Raw genomic sequence first — 22,977 nt, 5'->3', positions numbered from 1 at the left:
ATTGGCGGCAGGGCATTTTTTGTAATGTCTAAAAACGAAAAGAAAAACAAAGCCAGTGGACCAGACTCCTGTCTTTGCTGACGCCTTTCGCTTGCCTTTGAAACGCGCTGCTGCTCGTTCACAGCTGGGCTACAATGCCGGCTTTCCCCATTGTTTCCTAAGGGTAGCTCACTCTGCCCCGCTCCCCGCAGACCCTCCCACTCAAAAAAACCGTCTAAAAGTTTAGAGGTGACCTCGCGAGTAAACACTGAAGTCGTAAGTCTGCCTTTTTAATGACATCTATGCCCCTTGGCGTCCAAACCACAATCTCCCCCCCTTCCCTCCCTCCCCGTGTCAATACACACAGCCTTGCAAGTCGGTAAAGAGGGAGGGGAGGCGAGTACTTTTCGCAGTTTCCAGGAGGGGCAGCCCTCCCTGCTTGGGGCTTCAGTTTCTGCCGGGGAAGGCCTCCTCCCTCTCCTCAGCCAGAGGGGGCTGGGAATTGGTGACTCGCTTTCGGGGTCTCGGTTGTGCTGGCTGCTGCCGGGACAGAGTCGGGAAGTTTCACGGGGCTTGTGTTGGGAAAGCTGAGATCTCGCGTTGTGCTGCCGGCCTAGGATGGAGTCCTCTGACTCTTGGCGGCAGCAGGAGCGTGAGACCCAGCGCTTCTGCTCCAATGCTTGTTTGAAAAGCCAAACAAGCAAATAGCTAAAGGAGATCCTGAACACACCCGGTTCACAAAGGAATCTTGAACAACATTGAGTTTCACAGCTGCAAAGGCGACAGGTGGGAAGGCCATGATTTGCTAGGTGAAAGGTGAGTCAAAAGACTAAAGGAGAGAAGGGGTGGCTTTATCATAGGAAGACAGGGAGCTGCCATATACTGAGTCAGAGCATCGGTCCATCTAGCGCAGTATTGACTGCACAGACGGGCAGCGGCTTCTCCAAGGTTGCAGGCAGGAGTCGCTCCCAACCCTGTCTTGGAGATGTCAGGGAGGGAACTTGAAACCTTCTGCATGCAAGCATGCTGGTGCTCTCCTCCATTCCCTAAGGGGAATATCTTACAGTGTTCACATGTAGTCTCCCATTCAAATGCAAACCAGGGTAGATATCCTGCTTAGCCAAGGGGAGAAGTCATGCTTGCTACCACAAGGCCAGCTCTGCATGTGTTGGCACAGGTGTGTGACGGGTCCCTGCCATGTGATGCTGTGCCCTGGGGTACTTCCTGCAGGGCCCCCACAACTGACTTGCCTTCCAGATGTGGGTAGCCTTCATTTCATCCCGGACTGGGATGCTTGGGGTTCTTCAGCACGGCCTCCCTTTACAGCATGGGCTATAGTTGGTGGTGGCTGCATGTGTGCTGTGGTGTCTTAGCCCTGCTAACTGTGCAAAGAGGCACCTTTTAAAAGTGGTGATTCTCTTATATTTAGCAGGAGGAGAGCAACTGGCCCTATCCACCCCCAGCACAGCATCCCTCCAGTGGCTGTTGCTGGAGTCTATCATGTTTCTTATTTAAGATTGTGAGCCCTTTGGGGACAGGGATCCATCCACTCCCAGTTGTGTGTGCACAGGTGTCACTTTGTGACAGGTGTGGATCAGTTCTGCAAGCCTGTCATAGATCACCATGGTTCTGGGCTCCACCCTAGAGAACTAAATTGGGCCTCTATCTCTTTGCACTTCCTCTTGTGGAAGTATAAGCAGTCACGACACTGGGTTTAGTGGTGTAATCATGACTCCTGAGCGTCATCTCCTTTGAGATCCACTGGAACACTTCATGCTTCTGATATTTGCCACGGAGTGCTGCCTGCACTCAAGAGGTTGACCAGGGTCAGTCTAGCTTGGTGGCTCTCCAAGACTGCAGGCAGGAGTCTCTCCCGGCCTTACTTGAAGATGCCAGGGTGTAAACCTGGGACCATCTGCATGCAAAGCCGATGATCTGCCACTGGAGCAGCGAAGCAGGATTGGTGCATACAACTTTTAGGTCACCCAAGAGACCAACCCAGTTACATTTGTGGCAGGCCTCTTTTCATTCTTCAGGTGCATAGAGAGTTGTGCAGCCCTGGATTAGAGGGGCTGGTTCCATGGAAGCATTGCCTTCCCTTGCTGACTGTGATGTCATTACATAACTGAATCTGATTGGCTACCTCCTGGAATCACTTGTTCGTGAGAGTCATTCATAAAGAGAAACAAGCACTAGCAAGGGGGGAAATAGTAATGAAGAAAAGACAGCACAGGTAGCAATGCACAAAATAAGATTAACAAGAAGTTCTGGCAAGAACTAATCAGCCTACTTTCCTTTCACTAGAATCTTAATGGATAATAACCATCTTTGCAAGTTAGCCCACTTGCGCCAAAAATGTGTTGGAAAATCTCTGTGGTGAGAGAATCCCTTTCTCATTATAGCAGAGTGCACAGAGGCACAACACAGCGGAATTTAGTTAGGCATGCGTGTGTCCTGAGAGTAAAGTAACTTGGAGCCAATTCATAGTTTCAAATCAATATATAAGGCATTTATTAAGGAACTCCATTCTAGATAGGAAAGTGAGGAGTTAGGATCTCTAATCTATCTATCTAGCTGGATGCAGATGGATTCTGCATCTTTTCTGCACACATGGTGAAGGGAGAGAGGCTTGCCATGTTGCAAGGTAGAAGGACAGGTAGGGAAGAGAGAGAGGAAGTTAGTGAATCCCTAAGAGTAGCAATCTACATATCCAAAGGGATAGTGTCAGAGCAGTAGAGAAGGGGTGACCAATGTCTTGACCCTCTAGCCCTCTGACTCACTAGTCTGTCCTCCACTGTCTGAGACAAGAGACAGTGCAAAGTCCTTTAACCTCCAACAAAATGTTCATGCATCCGTCATCTGGAATTGGGATGGATGACATCAACACAAACTACACCGTTGATGCGTCCCTGTGTGTCCCTACAGCTGTAGCTAATTTGGTCCAAATCTGTCCAGGCACTGCGAAGTTGATAGGGACAGACACTCAGAAAGCTTGATAATCTCATAAGCTTGCTTTCCTTAAGGAAAGTAGGCCAAAAAGTATGGCATTTATTTTTAAATCCCTCTCCTTAAGAAAACTGATATTTTTGGACCAAAAAACGAAACTGGAGACTATTTGGCACACTCCCTAGATATGAGTGGTATATCCCTTGGATGGGATTAGTGGAGTGTGGCTCTGTTTGCTAGGTTATTTCTTTATTCCTTGTTTGAATTCACATTCAGTACATCCTCAAAATTATATACATACATACACCAATTTCACAACATGTCTGGGAGGTGGGTCATTTGGATGGGTCTGCTGTTCTTGAAACAAGGAAGATTTTAATTACACTGCAGTAATTACACTTTAATTGTAGCACCATTATCACAATGTTAATTACTTGGAGTGGCAAAAAGAGAACAGATTTTCCATGATTCATGCAATTTATTGGTGCATAGCAAAACAAGGCAGTTACACTGATTAATCATGGACTGGTCAATTGCATTTATTCCACATCAAGAGACTTCAAGAGACTGGGAAACAGGTTGTTTGAGAAAGCAACACAATAATATGCTGCTTTATTTATTTATTGTTAAATTTCCATACTGCCTTTCATTAAAACTATCTCAAGGCTGTTCATTTTTTATTTTGTGTTGGGTTTCATCCTTCCATGCTGGCCTCCTTTGTACTGTGGAACCGACTTGCCAGTAGAATGCACTCCGGTAGTCTCTGGAATAAATAAATCATAATTTCTACACACTTTGGAGAAACAAGGAGAGGTGTACAGTTAGTCAAGTTTAGGTTTAGGTGAGGTGGATGGACTCTGTATAGGCTTGCCAACTGTCCCGCACTGTGCGGGATGCCCTGACCTTCAGCGGGGAAATGCTCGTCCTGTTGGGGACACAATTTCTCCTGCTTTTTCATTTTCACCTTTAAAATAAAATAAAAACCACTTTTAAAGCCGCCGTTGAGTGGCGACGGGGCAGGACGGTGGCAAAAGCAACTCTCCGGCCTCCCAAACTATGAAAGGAACAATTGCTGCTCTCTGGGACAGAGGTCAGGACTCGCTGGGGTGTGTGGCATGCTGGCGAGTGGCGTCAGGCACGCACTGCGGCTAGAAGAAAGCCCGGAGAGCCGAGTACTCACTGCCACAGCTGCCGGCCAGCCACTCACCGATGTGCGCAGAAGTCTGAAATGGGCCCATCTGCCTCATTTGGAGACAGGCAAGGCAGAGGAAGGGAGCCTTTTGCCCGCCCACCGGCCCCCCCCCCAGTTACAGTTACATCAGTGAGTGGCTGGCTGGCAGCCGCGGCGACGAATGTTCTCCTCTCCAGGCTTTCTTTTAGCAACAGCCTGTGTCTGCCACCACTCGCCAGCATGCCACCCGCCCCGGCCAGCCCTGGCCCCTTCCCCAGAGAGCAGCTCTTGTTCCGTTCATCGTTTGGGAGGCAGGAGAGCTGCTCTGATAGAGCAACTGGCCCTATCTATCCCCAGCACAGCACCTCTCCAGTGACTATTGCTGTTGTCTATCTTATGTTTCTTTTTAGATTGTGAGCCCTTTGGGGACAGGGAGCCATTTTATTTATTTATTCTTTCTCTATGTAAGCCACTTGGAAACTTTTTATGAAAAGCGGTATATAAATATTTGTCGTTGGCTTTCCATCATAACCCGAAGTGCTACTGGGTGCCCAATTATATGCTATTGAATAAATGAGGGACAAATGAAGGGCAAATGTTGTCCCTATAGGGACCAACATTTCATCCCTGAAATGAGGGACATGCGGTGTAATGAGGGACAGTTGGTAACCCTATGCATGTAGATCATTTGTAATGCATTTTGAAACAACTTTCAGTAACAAGAAAAGTAGACGCTGTTTCTTTTAAAATTCTGCATCATCTTTTTTCTTGTATATTGCTCTTTCATTGCTGTAATTCCAAGTTTTCTCTCACATGACAGAAAAACAATGTCTTTCTTCTTACTTAGAAAGAGGCTGTTTGTGATGATGCAGGGTCTCCTGGGGTCCAAAGCGGAAAAGACTGCTTCTTCATCCTCACTTTATCTCCTAGGAAAAGCAACACCAGCAGGTGTCTTATGATATTCTTATATGTTGACGACTTGGTTTCCTTTAAGATCTTGGTACAGTTTGGACATACGGATCAGGATTTCGGATTCTGGGGGGGAATGAACAGTTATAAAACCTTTTGTACATGTAAAAGTGTAAAGCTGCATCAGTTAAAAATTATTATTTTCCGGAAAGTTTGTGTGGCTCCAGCATCACAACTCTTTTAACAAGGAGACTCTGATATAACAGCTGTGAAGTTCACAACACTTTTCACTGGCTCAATGCAAATTGTTCACAACAATTTAAACTGGGCTCCATCTCCAAATATGCTTACCCAGAAGTGCCATTTAGTCTCATTCCATGCGACGGGTTCACAAGTGAGTTTCAGCTCCTAGCTTCTATTAGGCACAGAGCGGGACTGCCAGCGGCCTGTGTGCAGAGGCGGCGGCCCCACTGACCCCGCCCCCCCACGTCTGACATCAGACGCGGGGCTAGCCATGTCCCTGTGTCTGATGTCAGATGCAGGGGTGTGTGGTCTGGCTCCGTTTGGGAGTTGCATTCGCAGCACCAGCCTTAGTTTAGCTCCTAAAGGGATTGTGCGGCCCCCGCTCGGGAGCTAAACTAGCACCCCCGCATCAGATGTCAGACACCGGGGGGGGGGGGATGTTGGGGCCGCAGGATGCGGCCCCTGATTGGGCGCGGCCAGGGTTCTTTGAACCCGTTGGCCCAGTGGTGGCTGCGCCCCTGGCTTCTGCTATACAGCATATAAAGATAGATCCTCTCAATCATCTTTATTACAGTCAAAGACCAGCACAGGATATAGTACAGATTCAATGAAATAAGGTATAACTTATGACCGGATAGGCTACTGGCTGCAGAATTCAGTGCTCAGAATGCTGAGCAGTTAAAAAAATAAATAAAATCCAAGATATGTAGATGCCTGATATGAACATCCAAATGACACCCCATGGGTGGGTGGTGAGAATTACAGCCTCCTTTGCCCCTCTTGCACCCCACAGACCAATGAATGCAGGCCGTTGAGACTAGGAAGGCAGGCAGGCAAGCACCTTCCCTCTCCCCTCCAAGAAAAGAAAAGAAAAAGCAAGCTCTGCGTAAGGTAAAACTTACTGCTGCCTGAAGAGCCAGCATAGAAATGAGCAGAGGCGTAACGATAGGGGGGACAGGGGGGGCACGTGCCCCCGGCGCCATCTTTGCGTGTCACATGGGGGACGCTGCCATGACCCCCGCCAATCCCCCAATTTTTTTTTTTTTTAAAAAACCTTGCACCGTAGCAGCGGCGGGCATCCACACAGCCGCCGCCGGTTCTGACAGAGCAGCAGCTCACACACACACCCTCGCCACAGCCGCGACAGATGGTATGGTAGTGCAGGGCAAAGGCTATTGGGAAATGTAGTCCCGCCGTCAGCCACGTGCATCGCTGCCGGGAGACGTTCAGACCACAACTCCGAGTCCCAGCTTCCAAGGCAGGCAGGCGGTGCTGGCGAGTTTGAGGAGTGGAATACAGTTCCCCAGAAGTGGAACAAGCTCATTACTCAATCCAGCGATCCGCCGCCGCGCGATCCGCCGCCGGCCGAGCGTGTGACTCTCCTGGGGCTACAAGAGATCCCTTCCTCTTCTCTCATCTTTTGCGGCAACCTGGAATCCCGCCCTCAATCCAGCCGCAGGGACCGAGCTGCCGTCAGTCCGCTAATCTCCGCGTTTCCGATAGGGCTGCGCAGTGCCGTATCACATGGTGCTCACTGTTTTTTGATGGACAAGTGGATCGAGTTTCTCGCAATTGCTGCACGCAATTGCAAAACCTCTGTCCTAGAAGTTTAGCGTGCTTGGCTGGATTCCTGCCTTTAAAACCCGATTTCATTTATCGGCATGAGTGATGAAGGGACAGAGAGGCTGCATTTCTTCATTAACTCTTTCGTGGTACGGAGAGCCGTTTAAAAGCCCTTCGTGGTTTCCACGTCAGGCCCCTCTTCCCCCCGCCTTTGTGCTCCGAAGGTCAACCTCCACTACACATCAAGCCTGAAGTGAACTATGCTCGCTGGGTTTGCCTCCCGTCCCGTCCTCGCATTTCCCCGCTTCCAGATATTTTTTTGGCTGGATTTTGAAAAGCAAGCCCATCGACCTCCAAGGGTTTTACGATTTCTTAGTAGGAGGGATTCGGCAGCGCGTGCAAATGTTCCGCCAGCGAGAAGGTCACGCACATTGGCTACTACTCAGGTGAACCCATTTCCGTGTTCCAACTCGGTCCGCAAAGAGTGGGGCAGGGAATGATGATCACACACTTCTTAGTACTAGGACGAGAGATAGGAAGTTGAAAGGATGGGGCAGCATTGCGTTTTTAATGCCTCCTGGGTGCCAGTTCAGGGCGCTGTCAATCACTATTCCCCCCCCTCCGCATTTAGTTGCCCAGCGCTTTCCCGAACACACTTGCCACTTCGCAGCTTCGACGAGCATAAAAATCCACTCCGCCACCGCCACGCAGGGGGGTGCACTCAGCTATGTGGGGGGGGGCACGCAATTTTAGGGGCAGAGCTTGCCCTGGGCACCGTTTCCCCCCGTTACGCCACTGGAAATGAGAGAACTCCCAAGCCGACAGCCCCCTGAAGCGGGGAGTTTCCTCCACCAGCTGCACCTGTCCCCCTCGCAGATCCCTCCCCCAACTCCCTCCTGCCTCCCCCAAACTTATTCCAGCCCCGTCCTGTCTTCGCTGCTGCTTGGATGTCTTTGCGGCGAGTCCTGCTTTGGTGCTTTCCCCCGTTGCAAAGAAACACATGGTGAGCAAACCTCACTGGCCACAGAGTCCAGGGGGCGCCCAAACATCAGAAATGGACGGACTTGGGACCTAATTTCTCGGCTTGGCAGGCACCACACAACTAGCAGAACAGCACACATCCTACCATAAAATGGTTATGTGTGCGGCCGTGCTGCCCGTGTCTTTTTGGGCCGTTCTGGGCATGCGCTCCGCGCATGCCCAGAACGGCCCAAAAAGACACGGCTGCCCAGACATGGGTGGCGGTGGCCGCGGCGGGGCGACTGGCTTCGATGGCAGCGGTGGCCGCCATGGCGAGACAGCCAGGAGGAGGAGAAGTGGCGGCCCGAGGAGAAAGATATGGCCCCAGGGACATGGGCGGCCATGTTGGCTCCCGGACCAGGAGCAGGGAGCAGGGAAAGACAGCGGCGGCGGCAGGAAGGACTGGCTCCGCTGGCAGAAGACTGGCCCAAGAAGACTGGCCGCCGCGGCAAGAAGACTGGCCACCAGCCACCCCCGCCGCCCCCCACCTGATTAAGGGCCAAATCGGCCCAAACAATTGCCGCCGCCGCCGCCCGCCCAACCTCCCAGCTGGCCGAGTCCTCCACACCCCAGTCTTCGGCCGCTTCAGTCAGGCGATCAAGAAACATGAGCAGAGGAGAGAGGAGCTCGCAAACAGAGCTCCTTTCTCTGCCTGGCGTCCTTTGCGCCCAAAGCGGCAGTTTGGGCCGAGGCTTTGCAGAGAGAGGAGCTCTGTTTGCGAGCTTCTCTCTCCTTCTCTGCTCATGTTTCTTGATCGCCCGACGGAAGCGGCCGAAGACTGGGGTGAGGAGGACTCGGCCAGCTGGGAGGGCGGGCGGGCGGGTGGCGGCGGCAATTGTTTGGGCCGATTTGGCCCTTAATCAGGTGGGGGGGGCGGCGGGGGCGACTGATAGTGGCAAGTGAGAGAGCGGCGGGAGGGGTAAGTAAACCCTCCCACCGCTCTTAAAGGTACCCCCCACCCAGTGCCACTAGCGCCCGTTATTATAACGGGCTGAAAAATACAAGTACTGTATATCTATAATAGCATACAAATAGACAGGGCGCTCTGTGGTCGCCAGGAGTCGACACCGACTCGATGGCACGCTTTACTTCAGGGCCGAATGATATAGACATATTATCTTATTGTATCTGTAGTCCTTGGTTTGGGGTTTTGATTTTTGCCAATGGCTTTGTGGAAATAGTTGCTTATTGCAAAGAGGTATGGAGATGTTGTAAACGAAAAGAATGTACTGCAAAGGCATAACAGAAATGTGAAGGGAGGAAAAGGTCAGGCAGCGCCCGCGGGACTAGAACCACCAACAAGCAGGGATTAGTACAAAGAACTGTCAAAGGAACCAAGGGGCAAAGTTGGTCCAGAAAAACGTTGCCACTCAGAACGTACAAGAGGCCACTAGGCATTGGGTGGGCGGGATATTGAAGCACGCCATGAATCCTCCTACCCTGCTGCCGCCAAATGCCTCTCCCACGTCACTGCCTTGGCTCTCTTTGGATGCGAGCGCTGGGCCCTAGCATAGAAAAAGCTAGAGTAAGGCAGGCTGGGATTTTCATCGGGGACGCTTTGCTCACACCAGGCTTTTCCCTTATGGATTCCTGGGGGAGCAAAAAAGGCCAGGCAGCGCCCCTGGCACTCAAACCACAGCAAGCTGTGATTAGCAAGCTAATTCTATAGAATTGCAATGAGAAGGAACCACTGTGCTAAGCTGGCCTGGAAGAAGGGGGTCATTAGTCGGATACAAGAGACTATTATGTGGCAGGTGGGATTATTAATACTCCTCCGGGGGCCATGCTGCAGACGAATCAAGAAGCAACTTCCTCTTATATACTCTGGATTTCCGAAATCTAGGAATGAGAGGTTACAAATAAAACCACAGCAAGCTGCAGTTAGGAAGCTGATTTGAGAAAACCGCAATCCGAAGGAAGCGCGCTAGGCTAAACTGGCCTGGAAGAGCCGCTCATTAGTCAATTACAAGAGGCCATTAGGCAGCGAGTGTACTTGGGCAAGCAAGCGATGGTGGCCCCCTTTGTCCTCTCCCAAATCCCTGTCGAGCGTCAGCCGCTCTCCGGTTTCGCTGCCGCACAGCAGCACATCTATAACTGTAGCCTCGAAATCTACTGCTCTGCGCCGAATGATGTAGCCTTGTGATCTTCTTGTCTGTGTATTTGTTGGTTTGGGGCTTTCATGCTCGTAAAGGGCTTGGTGGAGATGGTTTATTTTTGCAGAGGGGCATGGAGATGTTGTAAAAGAAAGGAATGTAGTGCAAAGGCCTAATAGAAATGTGAAGGAGGGAAAAGGTCAGACAGCGCCCGCGGGACTCGAACCCCCAGCAGGCTGGGGAATAGAGGACTTGAACTGCCGAAGTAACCGCTGGGCTAAGCTGGCCTGAAGAAAACTCGTCACTTGGAATGTACAAGAGGCCTCTACGCAGTGGGCGGGCGGGAGGCTTCCGACACGTCACCGATCCTCCTCCCCTGCAGCTGACAAACGCCTCCCCAATGTCACCGCCTTGACCTGCTTTGCACTCACGCAGGGTCCACTCCTCGCATAGACAATGCTAGAGTGACGCACATTTCGCAGCTTCTTCTGGGGGTGGCATTTGGAGTTTCGACGCTTTGCGTGGACCAGGCTTCTGCACGCTGTGGAATATTGAAAGGCGGTAAATTGGGGGACTTGTCCAGGGCGCGGATGATGGCCTTTGCTGTCGCCTGACACCTCCCTTCTGCATCGTGGATATTAAAACATTAGACCACATTGCAGGTGCTTGTTCTAACCCCCTCTCTCATCTGCAATCTTCATGTTAGTCGACACTGCAGGGCTGTGGGAAGCCATGCTCTTTCAGCTATAGCCCCTTCTCAGCCAGAAGGGGAGGAGGACAAAGGACTGTATTTCCTTTTAAGTGGCGGCAGGGCATTTTTTGTAATGTCGAAAAACAAAGCCAGTGGACCAGACTCCTGTCTTTGCTGACGCCTTTCGCTTGCCTTTTAAACGCGCTGCTGCTCGTTCACAGCTGGGCTACAATGCCGGCTTTCCCCATTGTTTCCTAAGGGTAGCTCACACTCCCTCCACCTTACCGCTCCCCGTAGGAACCCCCCCCCCCAAGAACCGTCTAAAATAGAGGTGACCTCGTGAGAGGTGACCTTACTGAAGTCGTAAGTCTGCTTTTTAAATTACATCTATCTATGCCCCTTGGCTCCAAATTGTCTCCCTCCTTTCCCATGTAAAATATACCCAGCCTTGTAAGTTGGTAAAGAGGGAAGAGGAGTATACTACTCTTCGCAGTTTCCAGGAGGAGCAGCCCTCGCTGCTTGAGGCTTCAGCTTCTGCGGGGGAAGGCCTTGGTGACTCCCTTTCGGGGTCTCCCTTTGTGCTGGCTCAGCTGCTGAAGACAATTTTTTCATTGAATCAACAAACTGCCAAAGCATACAGTACATTACCATAGCACAATTATATACAAAGGATCTGTTTTTGACATTGTGTCTATCTATATCTTTTTTATTTTATTTTACTTTTACATTTATATCCCACTCTTCCATCCCGCTCTTCCTCCAAGGAGCCCAGAGCGGTGTACTACATACTTAGGTTTCTCCTCACAACAACCCTGTGAAGTAGGCTAGGCTGAGAGAGAAGTGACTGGCCCAGAGTCACCCAGCTAGTATCATGGCTGGATGGGGATTGGAACTCGGGTCTCCCCGGTCCTAGTCCGGCACTCTAACCACTACACCACGCTGGCTATATCTATCTATCTATCTATCTATCTACATACTCACATAGATTTACAGATATGAGGTCAGAGAACAACCGAGTTGTGAGGTATATGTCAACAATACTGTAGCCAAGGGGAAAAGGGTTTAAAACAAATCAGGTGCTCGGAGGTGTCACATCTAGGGACCATTTCCACAACTTGTCCCATTGCCTTTTGGAAGAGGTACATTTGTCTTTCTGCACGTGACTATGCATTCTCTTCCAGAAAAAAACTCACTTGTCTTATCCACGTGTATCTCTTGGTCACGTCTTACCTCCCCATTCCTATGCAGGAACGTTGTGTAAATGAAATATAGGTTCACCAGCCGGATTACAAAGCGGGGGACGTCCCAATTCCCTGACATGAGAGTACGTGTCCCATCCCGTCTCCTCAAGGGCTTTTTACTGGGACCCCGAATAGTGGTTCTGTCACTCGAACCAGAGGTTAATTTTTCCCAAGTCTGTTTTTCCAAATTGGGCCACTCATTAGAATAACTGGCTTACTCTGTGCCACACTGTCTTGGCCACCGCACACTCCTTTAAGAAGTGCGAGTGGGTTGATCTTGCGTTGTGCTGCCGGCCTAGGATGGAGTCCTCTGACTTTTGGCAGCAGCAGGAGCGTGAGACCGAGCGCTTCTGCTCCAATGCTTGTTTGTAAAGCTAAATAAATAGAGCTAAACAAGCAAATTGCTAAAGGAGATCCTAAACACACCCGGTTCACAAGGACTTTTGAACAGCATAGATATTCAGAGGTGCGAAGGCCATGATTTGCTAGGTGACAGCAGAATCAAAAGACTAAAGGAGAGAAGGGGTGGCTTTATCATAGGAACATAGGGAGCTGCCATATACTGAGTCAGACCATCGGTCCATCTAGCGCAGTATTGACTGCACAGACGGGCAGCAGCTTCTCCAAGGTTGCAGGAATATCTCTCAGCCCTATCTTGGAGATGTCAGGGAGGGAACTTGGGACCTTCTGCATGCAAGCATGCAGGTGATCTTCCCAGAGCGGCCCCATTCCCGGAGGGGAGTATTTATTTCTTGTTTACACAGTCAGACAGGTGTTATTGACTGGTTTGTTTTATCCAGACATCTAGTCCTTCCCAAGGACCTGGGATGCCAGATTTTATTGTCAATGTTGTTGCTGTTGTTATAGATATCGTCGCAGAATATATGCTGCTCCCAGTAAAGCTGCTTGTTGTAATTGGCTGATGGTGATTTCTGTGGCCCCTATGGTGTTGAGGTGCTCTTCAAGGTCTTTTGCAACTGAACCCAGAGCACCAATTACCACTGGGATTATTTTGGTCTTTTTCTGCCACAGTGTTTCAATTTCAATTTGTAGATCTTTGCATTTGGTGATTTTTTCTATTTATTTTTCTTCTATTCTGCTATCCCCTGGTATTGCTATGTCGATTATTTTAACTTGTTTTTCTTTCTTCTCGACTACAGTTATATCTGGTGTATTGTGTGGCAGATGTTTGTCTGTTTGTAGTCGGAAGTCCCATAATATTTTTACATCTTCATTTTCTTCAACTTTTTCAATTTTATGGTCCCACCAATTTTTGGCTACAGGTAGCTTGTATTTTTTGCAGATGTTCCACTGTAGCATCCCTGCTACCTTGTCATGCCTTTGTTTGTAGTCAGTCTGTGCGATCTTTTTACAACAGCTGATTAGGTGGTCCACGGTTTCATCTGCTTCTTTACAAAGGCAGCACTTGCTGTTTGTTGTGGATTTCTCGACTTTTGCTCTTATTGCATTTGTTATTAGTGCCTGTTCTTGTGCAGCCAGTATTAAACCCTCTGTTTCTTTCTTCAAGTAACCATTCTTAAGCCATTGCCAGGTCTTGGTGATGTCTGATTTTCCACTTATATTGTGCAAATATTGACCATGCAGTGGCTTATTTCTCCATTTTTCTGCTCGGTTCTTGACTTGTTCTTTCTTGTAGGCCTGCTTTGTTTCATTGGTGTTGAATAGTTTTGCATTATTGACCATTTGAAGTGCATCTTCTTCACTGTCCTTGATATATTCTTCAAGGCCTCTTTTCTCCTCCTCTGCTGTTTGATGGACTTGCAGCATTCCTCTTCCACCTGAGCTGCGAGGGAGGTATAGCCTATCAACATCATTGCGGGGGTGCAGAGCATGACTGATGGTCATGATTTTCCTGGTCTTATGATCTAGCGTCTCTAGCTCTGCTTGGGTCCAGTCTATTATTCCTGCAGTGTATCTGATAATAGGTATAGCCCAGCTGTTTATGGCTTGTATGGTGTTCCTGCCATTGAGTTTGGACTTGAGGATTTTTCTAATTCTCCTGATGTATTCACTTCCAATTTTTCTTTTAACTTCAATGTGTGCAATGTTATCAGCCTGGAGAATGCCCAAGTATTTGTAATGTTCTTTCTCTTCCAGGTTCTTGATGTTGCTTCCATTGGGCAGTTCTATTCCTTCTGTTTTTGTTATTTTCCCTCTGTTCATTATTAATGCAGCACACTTGTCTACTCCAAACTCCATTGCTATTTCGCTACTGAATATGCGGACAGTGTTTAGCAGTGATTCGATTTCTGACTGGGACTTTCTATACAACTTCAGATCGTCCATGTACAGCAGATGGTTGATTTTACTTGATGTTTTAGATGTTTGGTATCCGAGGCCTGTTTTGTTTAGTATTTGTGAAAGTGGGGTCATGGCGATTACAAACAACAGAGGGGATAGTGAGTCCCCTTGGTAAATGCCTCTTCTAATGCTAACCTGTCCAACTGCCTCGCCATTGATTGTTAACTGTGTACTCCACATGCTCATTGCTTTTTTAATAAATATCTGAATGTTTTTGCTGACACCAGTTGTTTCTAAACATTTTAGTATCCATGTGTGAGGCAATGAATCGAAAGCTTTCTTGTAGTCAATCCATGCAACACTTAGATTGGTTTTTCTTCTCTTGCAGTTTTCTAAAATCATGTTGTCAATCAGCAGCTGGTCTTTTGTGCCTCTGGTGTTCGGGCAATTTCCTTTCTGTTCAACTGGAAGCTGTTTGTTAGTTAATAAGTGTTGCATGACTTCATCTGCTATTATTCCAGTTAATAATTTGAACATGGTTGGCAGGCAGGTTATCGGTCTATAATTACTTGGAACTGCACCTTTTGCTGGGTCTTTCATGATGAGATGAGTTTTCCCAGTTGTTAGCCATTGTTCAATATCACCTCCTTGCAAAATGTGATTGAACTGTTTTGATAGTTGTTTATGAAAGGTGTTTAAGCCAAAAGCCATGCAGTTCATCGTTGCCTGGAGCAGTCCAATTTTTTATTTTCTTTGCTCTTTCACTTACAGGTGAAACTCAAAAAATTAGAATATCGTGCAAAAGTTCATTAATTTCAGTAATGCAAATTAAAAGGTGAAACTGATATATGAGATAGACGCATTACATGCAAAGCGAGATAAGTCAAGCCTTTATTTGTTATAATTGTGATGATCATGGCGTACAGCTCATGAGAACCCCAAATCCACAATCCCAGAAAATTAGAATATTTTGAAAAGGTTCAACAGTAGGCTCCAGGTGTCCCACTCCAATCAGCTAATCAATCCATAACACCTGCAAAGGGTTCCTGAGCCTTTAAATGGTCTCTCAGTCTGGTTCATTAGGAATCACAATCATGGGAAAGACTGCTGACTTGACAGTTGTGCAGAAAACCATCACTGACACCCTCCATAAGGAGGGAAAGCCTCAAAAGGTAATTGCAAAAGAAGTTGGATGTCCCCAAAGTGCTGTATCAAAGCAAATCAATAGAAAGTTATGTGGAAGGGAAAAGTGTGGAAGAAAAAGGTGCACAAGCAGCAGGGATGACCGCAGCCTGGAGAGGATTGTCAGGAAAAGGCCATTCAAAAGTGTTGGGGACTTTCACAAGGAGTGGACTGAGGCTGGAGTTAGTGCATCAAGAGCCACCACACACAGACGGATCCTGGACATGGGCTTCAAATGTCGTATTCCTCTTGTGAAGCCCCTCCTGAACAACAAACAACGTCAGAAGCATCTTACCTGGGCTCAAGAAAAAAAGAACTGGTCTGTTGCTCAGTGGTCCAAAGTCCTCTTTTCTGATGAGAGCAACTTTTGCATCTCATTTGGAAACCAAGGACCCAGAGTCTGGAGGAAGAATGGAGAGGCACACAATGCAAGATGCTTGAAGTCCAGTGTGAAGTTTCCACAGTCTGTGTGGATTTGGGGAGCCATGTCATCTGCTGGTGTTGGTCGACTGTGCTTCATTAAGTCCAGGGTCAATGCAGCCGTCTCTCAGGAGATTTTGGAGCACTTCATGCTTCCTTCCGCAGACGAGCTGTATGGGGATGCTGACTTCATTTTCCAGCAGGACTTGGCACCTGCCCACACTGCCCAAAGTACCAAAACCTGGTTCAATGACCATGGGAATACTGTGCTTGATTGGCCAGCAAACTCGCCTGACCTGAACCCCATAGAGAATCTATGGGGCATTGCCAAGAGAAGGATGAGAGACATGAGACCAAACAATGCAGAAGAGCTGAAGGCCGCTATTGAAGCATCCTGGTCTTCCATAACACCTCAGCAGTGCCACAGGCTGATAGCATCCATGCCACGCCGCATTGAGGCAGTAATTGCTGCAAAAGGGGCCCAAACCAAGTACTGAATACATATGCATGCTTATACTTTTCAGAGGTCCGATATTGTTCTATTTACAATCCTTGTTTTATTGGTTTCATGTAATATTCTAATTTTCTGGGATTGTGGATTTGGGGTTTTCATGAGCTGTATGCCATGATCATCACAATTATAACAAATTAAGGCTTGACTTATCTCGCTTTGCATGTAATGCATCTATCTCATATATCAGTTTCACCTTTTAATTTGCATTACTGAAATTAATGAACTTTTGCACGATATTCTAATTTTTCGAGTTTCACCTGTATTAATTCTGGTGTTATTATTAGATCTTGTATTTGTTGGCTACATTTTTGACCTCTTTCATCCAGCCTGCTTTTTTATTATAATCTATTGGATTGTCCCATAATTTTCCCCAGAATTGCACTGTTTCTTCTTTATCGGTGTTTCTATGTTACTTGCAGTTTCTCCTTCTATGCTTTGGTAGAAACGTCTCTGATTCGACTGGAATTGGAGATTCTGCCTGTGTTGTGTAGTTCTGGCTTCATATCTGCTAATCTTCTTTGGCACTGCTGTTATTGCTGCTTTATTATTTCCAGGACTTCTCGAATTTTCTTTGAATCTAGGTGGTATTTTTGGATCAGATACTGTTTGGTGTTTTCATTCTTCAGCTTCTTGTCTTTCATATCTTTCAATTTACTAGCATCTGATCTAAGCCTGGAGATTTTATTTTCTAATCTAATCTTCCATTTAGGTGATGTACTACTTTCTTTTTTTACAGGTCCATTGATCTTATATCCGAGCTCTTGTGTTGTTATTGTTGCTGCACTGTACATTAGTTGGTTTGTTTCTTGCAAATTATTGGTTATTATTTCTGCAAGTGCAGCATTGACATCTTTCAATACCTGAGCAAGTTGTTTTTTGGCAACTGTTTTTAGAGCTGGAAGTCGAACCCTGGTGGTTGCTTGGTTCATGTGCTCAGTTATTTTTTGCTTTAGTTCTTGTTGCTTTTCTGTTAAACGGCATTTGGGTTTTTGAGGTGAAGGCAAAGGGGAGGTTGCCTGGTTTTGATTTTGAAACAGTTCAGCAACGGTGGTATCCTCTATTTCCAACACCTCCTCCACCTGCCCCTGAGCAACTGCTTCAGTTGGTGGTAATTCTTCTTCTGTATCTTGAGCCTGTGTTGCTCTTTGCAGTTCTTAAAGCTCAACTCCTGTGAATACTTTATTTCTTATTATGAATCTTCTCTGGTCTGCTAGCCTTTGTTCAGTTATTTATGTATCTGGATGCTTCTCTTTCCAAATTTGGTACATTCTTTTTAAATAACCTCTTCTAGTTGGACTAGATTTGTAATAGCAGATCATTATTTCCTTGTCGGCATTTTTCATATATATTTTTTGGTTAAGCGACGTTTCTTCCAGTAACTTTGCTGTCTTCAGCCCTGGTTGCTCAACTGAAGATCCTGAGTCCTGTTGCCCACTTGCCACAAGATGTCCAGGGATTCCAGCACCTGGTGCGGTCCTTGTTGACCCGGGTGACGACCGATCCGGTATAGATTTATTAAAGTTACGTCTCACCATATTGTTGATGGGAGAGGCACTCTTTGTCTGGCTCCTCTGGTGAGACCTGTCCAGTATGGTTGGACCTCTGGCATAGCTCTCACCTTCCTCAGAGCACGCAAGCCCCACAACCACGCCAAGGTAGTGCCTCACTGGGGGATGATGATGATGATAATGATGATGATGATGATGATGATTAATAATAAATTAATTCAATTTCTATACTGCCCTTCCAAAAATGGCTCAGGGTGGTTTACACAGAGAAATAAATAAATAAATAAATAAATAAATAAATAAGATAGAACCCTGTCCCCAAAGGGCTTACAATCTAAAAAGAAACAGAAGATAGACACCAGCAACAATCACTGGAGGTACTGTGCTGGGGGTGGATAGGGCCAGTTACTCTCCTCCTGATAAAATAAAGAGAATCACCACATTAAAAGGTGCCTCTTTGCCAAATTAGCAAGGGTTATACTGTAATATCTTACAGAGCTCACACATGTGGTCTCCCGTTCATATGCAACCAAGGCAGACCCTGCTTAGTAAAGGGGAGAAGTCATGCTTGCTACCACAAGGCCAGCTCTGCATGTGTTGGCACAGGTGTGTGACGGGTCCCTGCCATGTGATGCTGAGCCCGGGGGTAATTCCCGCAGGGCCCCCACAACTGACTTGCCTCCCAGATGTGGGTAGCCTTCATTTCATCCCGGACTGGAATGCTTGGGGTTCTTCAGCACGGCCTCCCTTTGCAGCATGGGCTATAGTTGGTGGTGGCTGCATGTGTGCTGTGGTGTCTTTGCCCTGCTAGGTGTGGATCAGTTCTGCGAGCCTGTCATAGGTCACCATGGTTCTGGGCTCACCCTAGAGAGCTTACTTGGGCCTCTATCTCTTTGCATTTCCTCTTGTGGAAGTATAAGCAGTCATAACACTGGGGGTGGGGGGGAGGGTGCAATCATGACTCCTGAGCGTCATCTCCATTGAGATCCACTGGAACACTTCATACTTGTGATATTTGCCACAGAGTGCTGGCTGCACTCAAGAGGTTGACCAGGGTCAGTCTAGCTTGGTGGCTCTCCAAGACTGCAGGCAGGAGTCTCTCCCAGCCTTACTTGAAGATGCCAGGGTGTAAACCTGGGACCATCTGCATGCAAAGCAGATGATCTGCCACTGGAGCAGAGAAGCAGGATTGGTGCATACAACTTTTAGGTCACCCAAGAGACCAATCCAGTTTCATTTGTGGCAGGACTGTTTGCATTCTTCAGGTGCATAGGGAGTTGTGCAGCCCTGGTTCCATGGAAGCATTGCCTTCCCTTGCTGACTGTGATGTCATTACATAACTGAATCTGATTGGCTACCTCCTGGAATCACTTGTTCGTGAGAGAGAGAGTCACTCATAAAGAGAAACAAGCACTAGCAAGGGGGAAAATAGTACTGAAGAAAAGTCAGCACAGGTAGCAATGCACAAAATAAGATTAACAAGAAGTTCTGGCAAGAGCTAATCAGCCTACTTTCCTTTCACTAGAATCTTAATGGATAATAACCATCTTTGCAAGTTAGCCTACTTGCGCCAAAAATGTTCATGCACCCACCATCTGGAATTGGGATGGATGACATCAACACAAACTACACCGTTGATGCATCCCTGTGTGTCCCTACAGCTGTAGCTAATTTGGTCCAAATCAATCCTGGCATTGCAAAGTTGATAGGGACAGACCACACAGAAAGCTGGGTGATCTCATAAGCTTATTTTCCTTAAGGAAAGTAGGCTAAAAATTATGTCATTTATTTTTAAACCTCTCTCCTTAAAAAGATACATTTGAACCAAAAAACGAAACTGGAGACTATTTGGCACACTCCTAAGATATGAGTGGTACATCCCTTGGATGGGATTAGTGGAGTGTGGCTCTGTTTGCTAGGTTATTTCTTTATTCCATGTCTGGGAGGTGGGTCATTTGGATGGGTCTGCTGTTCTTGAAACAAGGAAGATCTTAAACCTAAAGTGTGCTGTCAAGTCAGTGTCGACTCCTGGTGACCACAGAGCCCTCTGATTGGGTTTGGTAGAATACAGGATGTGTTTACCATTGCCATCTCCCATGCAGTATGAGATGATGCCTTTCAGCATCTTCCTATATCACTGCTGCCCAATATAGGTGTTTCCTATAGCCTGGGAAACATACCAGGGGGGATTTGAACCATCAACCTCTGGCTTGCTAGTCAAGTCATTTCCCCACTATGCCATTAGGTGACTCAAGATCTTAATTACATTGCAGTAATTACACTTTAATTGTAACACCATTATTACACTGTTAGTTACCTGCGGTGGCAAAAAGAGACCAGACCTTCCGTGATTCATGCAATTTATTGGTGCATAGCAAATCAAGGCAGTTACATTGATTAATCATGGACTGATCAATTGCATTTATTCCATATCACACAGCCTTCAAGATACTGGGTAACAGCTAATTCGAGAAAGCAATGCAATAATATGCTGATTGATTGATTGTTGAATTTCTATACTGCCTTTCATTAAAACAAGCTCAAGGCGGTTCATTATTGTCTTTGTGTTAAGTCTCAACCTTCCATGCAGGCATCCTTTGTACTGTGGAATCAACTTGCCAGTAGGATGCTGAAGTGTCTTTGCTACAGACTCCCCCTCTCCACACACCTCTCCCCAAGAGAGCTTAGCTCCCAAAGGCCAAAAGAGACATAACAGGAAAGACATTCATCTTTTTTCAGGCATGTTCTCCAGGGATGGAGAACTCTGTGACATTAAAGGCTGTGCCGGGGAATATGGTGCTCCCTTACACCGAGTCAGACCTTTGATCCATCTAGCTCAGGATTTTCAACTCAGGCTGGCAGTGGTTTCTCCAGGGTTTGAGACAGGTTTTCCCCAGCCCTACCTGGAGATGCTGCCAGGAACTGAACTCAGGACAATCTGCAGGCAGAAAAGATGCCCTTCCATAGAGCAATGCCTTCTCTCTCTCTCTCTCTCTCTCTCTCTCTCTCTCTCTCTCTCTCTCTCTCTCTCTCTCTCTCTCTCTCTCAGAATGACTGAGATCTCCAGAGGGAGATTTACCAGTTATCACATTAATGATAAGCGGGGGCTCTGAAGTGTCAGTATTTTATTCATTCATTCATTCATTCATTCGATTTCTATGCCGCCCTTCCAAAAATAGCCTCAGGGCGGTTTACACAGAGAAATAATAAATAAATAAGATGACTCCCTGTCCCCAAAGGGCTCACAATCTAAAAAGAAACGTAAGATAGACGCCTGCAACAGTCACTGGAGGTACTGTGCTGGGGGTGGAGAGGGCCAGTTACTCTCCCCCTGCTAAATAAAGAGAATCACCATGTTAAAAAGGTACCTCTTTGCCAAGTTAGCAGGGGTTTCCAGCTGCCTTTACAAGGGCAGCTGACCTCTTCGCCGCCGCCCCCCCACCACCGCTGCCTGCTAACTACAAAGAGCTCAACACAGACATGATGAGGGCAGATGCACACACCCCCTGCATCTGCCTTTTGGGCATATGAAAGTCTTTCCTATATGAAGGAAGTTGCCTGAAGCTGAATCACACCCTCTGTCCATCTAGCTCAGCATTATATGCACAGACTAGCAGCAGCTCTCCAGGGTTTTGGGCGGGCCTTTCCTAGCCTGACCTGGAGCTGCTGCCAGGAACTGAGACTTCATGAGAAGCAGAATATGGCTCATTCACTGAGCCATAGTCTCAGTGCGCTATGGCCAAGGGGCCCAGAGGAGGATCCCAGCCGCCAGTGCTTGCAAGAAGCTCAGACATGTATACAACTATGCATCGAGAGGGGAGGCTATTAGGGGAGGAGAAATGAACCAGGGGTCACCCCATAAAACGGAAGGCTGGGAAATTTCGGACCGACAAAAAGGAAGTACTTTTTCACGCAGCACATCATTAATGTTTGGAATTCTCTACCACAGGATGTGGTGATGGCCACCAGCTTGGATGGCTTTAAAAGGAGCTTAGACAGATTGATGGTGGACAGGTCTATCAACGGCTACTACTCTGATGGCTGTGGGCCATCTCCATCCTCAGAGGCATGATGCCTCTGAATCCCAGTTGCAGGGGAGCAACAGCAGGAGAGAGGGCCTGCCCTCACCTCTTGCCTGTGGGCTCCCCAGTAGCATCTGGTGGGCCACAGTGGGAAACAGGATCCTGGACTGGATAGGCCTTGGGCCTGATCTAACTGGGCTGTTCTTATGTTCCCCTCCCATTCACGTAAGCTGTCCATCCCAGGAGCTGGAATGGACCGCTGAGAAAGTGAAAACAATTGGCTCTCTGTGGAAGGAGAGGAGAGCTGCTCTTGTGGTAGCAAGTGTGAATTGTCCCCTGTGGTAAGCAGTGTCTGTTATAGTTTGCATTTGGATGGGTGGCTACATGTGAGCGCTGACTGCTGGAAGATATTCCCCTTAATAGGGAATGGGGCCACAGCTCAGTGGCAGAATTATCTATCTATCTATCTATCTATCTATCTATCTATCTATCTATCTATCTATCTATCATATTTGTATACCTCCCCAACTTTCGTCTCTGGGTGGTTTACAATAACAATAAGAATATCTGCTTGCATGCAGAATGTCCCAGGTTCAATCCCTGGCAGCATCTCCAGGTAGGACTGGGAGAGACACCTGCTTGGAAGCCTGAAACTGGTGGTCACCGTAGACAATACTGAGCCAAGTGGACCCATGGTCTGGCTCAGTATAAGGCAGCTTCCTGTATGTTCCCTATGTTCCTGTGGTCCCTCTGTATCATCTACTACTACTACTACTACTACTACTACTACTACTATTTATATACCACTCTTCAACAAAATTCTCAAAATGGTTTATATATAAAAATAAATAATACATAAATAAGATGGTCCCCTGTCCCCAAAGGGCTCATAATCTAAAAAGAAACATAAGGTAGACACAGCAACAGCCACTGGAGGGATGCTGTGCTGGAGTTGGATAGGGCCAGTTTCTCTCCCCCTGCTAAATATAAGAGAATCACCACTTTAAAAGTTGTCTCTTTCCTCTGTTAGCAGGGGTTAGCATCTCAGTTGCTATCAAGGTCCGAGGACTGGGAAGTGCTATTTTGGACCTGGAAAGACTTAGTTTCTTTATGTATTTGACAGATATATATCTCACCTTTCAGATCTTCAAAGCAGATTGCAAAAAGTTTGAATGGTTTGCAGTCTTCCCCCTAGAACGAAGGAGCACACCCC

At 47.4% G+C, this 22,977-nt stretch overlaps 1 long non-coding RNA gene across 1 annotated transcript; it reads left to right on the top strand.

The window, feature by feature from the left end:
- Positions 1-347: 347 nt before the first annotated feature.
- On the top strand, positions 348-5,216 carry LOC128341679 (uncharacterized). The gene is made up of 2 exons (XR_008314509.1): positions 348-795; positions 4,944-5,216. It is a non-coding gene; the product is annotated as an uncharacterized LOC128341679 (long non-coding RNA).
- The last annotated feature ends 17,761 nt before the right edge of the window (positions 5,217-22,977 follow it).

The sequence above is a fragment of the Hemicordylus capensis genome, chromosome 2 (assembly GCF_027244095.1).
Source record: "Hemicordylus capensis ecotype Gifberg chromosome 2, rHemCap1.1.pri, whole genome shotgun sequence".
In the NCBI taxonomy this organism is placed as follows: domain Eukaryota; kingdom Metazoa; phylum Chordata; class Lepidosauria; order Squamata; family Cordylidae; genus Hemicordylus; species Hemicordylus capensis.
The sequence above is the reverse complement of the archived record's forward strand: the minus strand, read 5'-3'. Positions and strand labels throughout refer to the sequence as shown.